This window comes from Salmo salar, chromosome 08 (assembly GCF_965601325.2).
Source record: "Salmo salar chromosome 08, fSalSal1, whole genome shotgun sequence".
NCBI lineage: Eukaryota > Metazoa > Chordata > Actinopteri > Salmoniformes > Salmonidae > Salmo > Salmo salar.
Genome location: NC_138298.1, coordinates 14,545,040 through 14,551,590, shown reverse-complemented (window position 1 = coordinate 14,551,590; position 6,551 = coordinate 14,545,040).

The window sequence follows — 6,551 nt, the reverse complement described above, 5'->3', positions numbered from 1 at the left end:
ACTTGTCAGTTGTAGGTCGCTTACTCCTACCCCTCATAGACTTCACATTGGGTAGGTTGAATCAGCCATGGGTGGCTGATACATAGACGTCAGGGGAAGGGGGGGGGTGTTTTTATGGGGTATAAAAGGAAGCAACTGCTCCTGCAGGAGCCATTCATAGGCTGCACTCTCTGTAAACACAGTCAAGACTCCACTCTGTCTAGCACTTGTATACAACCGGTCACTATGGAAATGCACATTGTTATCAACATGTGTATGCTGTTCACTGCAGCAAGTACATTTGAGTGTTGTGTGTTGACAAGAGCGCCAGGTCTTACACATGAGAGACCTGAACCCATCACCATTCTAGCAACAATGGGAAACACTGTCAAGTTGCCGGGATACTTCGAGAGTCCCACTGAGCCTTTCTATAAAGACAATAACGTTGTGTATGCTAGGGAACACATATATGAGGTTACGCAAACCCCAGTGGGGTCCCAGGTTATAATTCGCTTCCTCACGTGCACCGACGAAGGCACTTACAGGATAGGAAATGAGACCTTTACTCTGAGTGTGAAGGCAGACACATGTGCTATGTTCTACTACACTGCCAAGGTTGACTCGGTTAACAGGGCAGCCTTTGTTAAGCCACTGAAGGGAGTCATTACAATCTCTATGTTCTACATAGAACCTGGAAATCGCAACATGTGGAGTTTAATTGAAGTGTGGAATGACACTATGAGCAGAATGTTAAGCTCACACCAGTGCTGTTTCATTATCAATGAAGGAACCACATTCGGGGGATATGGTGATAAGCAATATCATTATTTCATGTATCAGAGACATGGGCAAGCTGACATGTCATGCTCCAATGTACAACTAGCAGCCTTGGCGAGTGCCACCACCACTACAACAACCCGAAGAACCCCAATGTTGACCATGCCAGATCTGAAGGAGTTGGAGGACGTGAGGGGACCGGTGAAACTGCTCAACATCAGTGACAGTGTGTTGAACGTTGTTTCCTTTTAATTACACTACTACTACTACTACTACTACTACTACTACTACTACTACTACTACTACTACTACTACTACTACTACTACTTCTACTTGCATTGGACTAACCCTGTCTCTCACCCTGCAGGTATACGGACCTTGAAGAGGATGATAGTCGATTTGGAAAAGTCTTGGCCGTCTGCTGGACCTAACCTGAACACACACATCCTGATACCACTGTTCATTACGATGGCAACTCTGATCATGAATAATCTACTCATGTACTGACTTTTTATGTTGCCTATAGTGTGTCTTGTGTAGTGCAAGCAATAATTTACCTATACTCTTGGTATTGTGTATTTACCACTGACATATAGGATGCATGTGATGCCTTATGTATTACATTGTTTATTGACAATATACCTGCCTGTACATCTATTGTGACACTACAATGATACCATATTAATCATGCATGTATAATCATAACTGTTTAAGGATATTCAATATACATTTAAAAGAAACATCAGAATAAACATGTTAAAGACTCATCACACCCTGTCCAGCTAGTGTTTTGTCTTCACTTCGCACACTCTGTACTTTCATTTCTCTGTATCTGGCCTCTGACTATATCTTGGTCTTCCTTGGTCATATCGGCAGCACGCATCCATTCTCTGTCCTGAAGCAGTTCATGAGCCAACATTCTCTCTGTGTCACGGACAGTGAGCAATCTGAAGACTATCCTTTTCACTAGTTCACACTGCATCACTTTAGGCATTATGTTGTCAGGGTCGCAGGGTGTGCTTGTGGATGCACTGTGGTTCTCTTTGGGAAATAGAGTCCTTGTGATGATCTTGTAGATGGACTTATTCTCACATCTGATGGTACTGCCAACGAATACACACCTCCCTTGCATTGCATCCACTATCATAACCCCTAGACTCCACATGTCTATGGCACATGTGTACTTTGCAGATGTATGTCTTTGGGAAAACAATTCGGGGGCCCTGTAGGGTTCCGTGACCACATTTGGGCTCATCACTTCCACGGAAAGTCTAGAGAGGCCCAATTCAGCCACTTTCACTGTGAGATCTTCTGTCAGCAGCACATTGTAAGGCGTAATGTCCCTGTGTATTATATTCCGTCTGTGCATGTATGACAGGGCATTAGCCACCTGTGTACTAAAGTGAGCAACGAAACTCAAAGGGAGACACTGTAGCCAACGGTCTTGTTCGTAGTACGACTTCACACCGTATCCATTGTGGATAGCGTCGCTCAACGTGTAGGGTACGTAGGTCATGAGCATGGCTATCTTGCCATCATCTACAAAACAATCGTGCATGTCGATCACATATGGGTGACCCCTTAATGCAGTGAGACATGAAAGTTCTCTCACTATTGTGTCCTCTATGCCTCTGTTGCTGTTGTGATATTTCAAGGCATACTCCTTCCCAGTTGTCAGACAAGTCACTTTGTACACGGTTCCATATGCACCGCTGCCTAAAACAGGGCCTCTCTTGTATTTCTCCATTCTGATTGGTATAGTGGTTCAGTTGTAGTAGCTTATATATAGCAGCATTGACTTTTGAGGGGGGGAGGGGGGTTGTTAATGGTCTAAGGAGTCTGACCAAACAGTGCTGTGTATTCTGCATCTGTCTGACCGATCCAACCACAGATGCACAAGTCAACCATGATGCTGCCTCAAGCTTGGTAATCCGACAATGGTTCCTTTTTGAGGACCCGATTAGGCCTGGACAGTCCAACCATTAATTTGCAATATAACCACGATGATGCCTGTAGCTTGGTAATTGGAACATCGTTTTTGAGGACCTGTCCTAACATACACCTGTTCTATCTTCCCTCACTATCAAAGGGTGCTGTTATCCTGCAAGAATGGAACAGCACTTATACCGGTCTCACTTACACTTCCAGATAAATGGAACCTTCTCACCACAGAATGGTATCCTGTCCATAGAGACACTGTTAGAGAACACACCCTTTGACAATGGACCAGGCTCCAATGGTTTGACAGACCTTAAGATGCGCGTTAGGAAATACCTTGATTGCGCTGTAAGTCATACACTGTCACTGTGTTGCATGGACAAGAGTAAGGTAGTAAGCTTGTTTAACACTTTGATTCTGGCTCCTTATTTCCCCAAGGTTCAAATACCCCAGGATAACCGAGGTCCACATGCATTCCGCCTGAGTGGATATATCGCAGTGAGGGATCTCACTGAGCATAGCATGTCCGGGTCTGTCTACTCACACAGAGGGTAAAAGGTGTTTTGGTCGTGAAGAAGGCAAGGCTTTGACTGCTTTGGAAATGGCAATACTGTTCTATTTTACTCCCCTGTCAATATGTACTGGGTTGGACATGATGCATATATAAAGTGCTCCGCATGATGTGATAACCACTCAGTGCCACTCTCCACCCGCCACTACAATCGACCGCTAAGTCGAGACTAAGACGGCTATGGGATCCAAGCTGTAACTTGTACCTGTGCCACACACTTGTTAACCAGAGTTGAACACATGCCTCCAGATGACACAATAAATGCTTGTGAACACTTTCTGCTGTAGTTGTCCATGAAATACATGATGTTACCAGATGCACTCTGTGTCCGTGAGTTTTATTACACACACACACACACTACTGTATCATTTCATTCGTTTATTATTGTTCATTTGCAATGGATACAGACACAATTGTACATTGACATGGTTATATTCTCAACAATAGAAGTGATACATAATAAAAGCAAGCTTGCTCTACCCTAGGCTTAGACCACCATGTCCCATATCCTGGCAATACATATTGGGCTGTTTGCTAAATGTCACCCACTGCAGGGTGTCCAATGTCCACACCGGACTCTTCATCAGTGGCAGCTACAGGTTGTCCTATATCCACACCTGCTCCTTCCCCTCTTGCCCCATCCACACACTTGCTCCTTCCATCATCTTGCTAATATTTCTCCCCATTCCATCTATTCCACATAGTGGCAGGTAGGTAGAGAGCAACACTCGACACACCACATTCTTCATTGCGCACCAGATGTCTTCCATGTTATAAACCGGTGCCTTGTTCAAGATGAGTATCATGTTCTTGGGACACATAGGACCAGTTTCAATCCTAGTCTGATGCTGTAGAGTTTGATCAATCTCCAGGGTAAGGCAAACATCAAAGTCTTCTTCGGTTGGTCGTTTGACGTCGCTGGCGCCGTTTGACACCGAAGAAGACGTTGGCAGCAGCAGCACATACAGCTCTTAGAAATGATTCACATTCCATGTGAGCCCTATACAGATAGATGTGATAGGTGGTGTGCCTACTCGGGCACTCGTGTATATCCCGCAGAAGGGCCATCATTCTTCTGTTGCCCCTCACAGAGATCGACGTATTGACTCTGTGGTAGCCTGACATCATCACTTTGAAAGTTAATGTGAAAGGAGGGCCTGATGTAGCAAACTGGAGCATACGGTTGAACATATCAGTCTCTGCATCGTTCATATCGGCTGTATCACTCGTCTCAGCCCGAGTCCAGGGGCTGCTTTCGTCAGTTAAAATCAGGAAGCGATCGCTACCTTGGTATCCCAGTGGTAACATTGAAGGCTCCTGTGTGGATTTGCAATTGAAGCCTGGGTTCGATGCCATTTCAGAAGCTACTGCTGAAAGAGTACCACTAGTACCACACCACTAGCTTTTATAGCCTAGAAGATGTGAGACACAGCTATGAGAGGTTGGATTACGTGGCCAAGGTTTAGTTATAGAGTGGAGAGTGGTAATAAAGTACAGATATGACAGTAGGACATGTCAAGCTAGGGTTCATATAGCCAACTGACACTGTGTTTAGGGGGAGGACGTATCCAACGCTGGACGTTTCAGTGTGGGTATGGAGAAGGTAGTGTCACTGTACAAGGGGTCCGTTGACCAGACTCGCCTATATACAGTCTGATTCTAGCTGTGTACTCACAATTGTATTCAACCTCTATACCAAGAAGGGGGTTGTGCTCTATGTATACTGGATCAATGGAGTGTGACCATACAGCAGTAATGCAAGGTATAGCGAGTTTGACAATGGAAGGAGAACCCACGTTGAGGCAATCTAAGCCTCAATCGAAGCCGAATGGTGTTGTTACCAGGTCTTCCCGGAGGACGCGTTCCACCAAGTGGCGTATTCTCGTGGACCCGTACCTCCGGTCTGCCTTAGAGGCTCTAGGTGCCAGACTGAACAACCTCACCTACAGTTACATACACATCTGGATGTACCCGTCTGGCAGAGACCAGGGTCTGGACCTGTTATGCAAATGTCATGTTATGGGCCTAACCGAGTGTCACTGTCAGCAGACTACAATCCGTGGCTACTTCGAGACTAGGATGCCTATGACACTCGATGAGGTCGAGAAGCTGGTCGGGATCCCATGTACCTTGTACAAGGTAGAAAAGCATCACGAATGTACCACTCAAGGCCTCCTGTTCTGCACCGGCGACCACATATTCAACGAGTGTAATGGGGTGAGACGTGTCCATGTTTACCCAGAAGGATACACTGTCTACAGCTACTTGCGGAATGACGGCTGTCGGAAGCTCGAACACTGGGGACATCTTTATTCATATTCACATCTCCAGTCGAATAGAGAGTTTGATTATTTTTATGACACATACCATTGTTTAAAGTCTCAGGCACCTTGTTAATTGCCAGATTGTGCTTATTCTGATAGACTTTGCTTGTGTCGTGAAATGATTGTGCCCCATATCTGTTGTAATTGCCATCGAAATAAACAATGATACCAGAGTTATTCTGTGTCCATGGGTTCTATTGTACACCATTAGATACAACATCTACAGAAGACAAAGTAGCGTAGTGGGTCCTATTAGCAACGGCCAAAGACACAGTAGTGTTGCTTATGGTTCACAATGATTACAAAGGGACTATGTAGACCGGGCTGGCTGTGATCAGTGCAAGAGCAGGGTCCATTGATTACGCTACTGAACAACTAAGCAGTCCTTGGAAACTATCCAGGGTTGACATATTCAGCCTTGGTTGCATGAATTAGCCATGGTTCGAGGTGTCAGCCTTGTTTGGAGGGATCACTCTTGCTTGGCTGTACAAGTCTTAAGCAGATTCGAGCCCTAGTTGCCATGTAGCCATGGTTAGAGGAGTCAGCTTTGGTTGGACAAGGGGTGTATGTAGCCATGTTTGGAGGAGTCAGCTTTCGTTGGACAAGGGGTGTTGTTGGATACCATAGCCTCGGTTAGAGGGGTCACTATAGGCACGGTCTGAAACTCATGGTTGGACAGGGTGTAACAATTAAGCAGTCCTGAATTAGGCATGGCTAGAGGAGTCAGTCTGGGTTGGATATACAAGTCGTAAGCGGATAGGAGTCGTAGTTGCCATGTAGCCATGTGTGGAGGGATCAGCTTTGGTTGGACAAGGGGTGTTGTTGGATACTATAGCCCTGGTCTGACAAGTCACTATAGGCAAGGCTGATACACATTGTTGGTGTTGTATGAATGGACTACTGGAAACCCCTTTAAAGCCATTGTTGGCCAGACTGTAACACCACACACTGAGTCTCTCTAC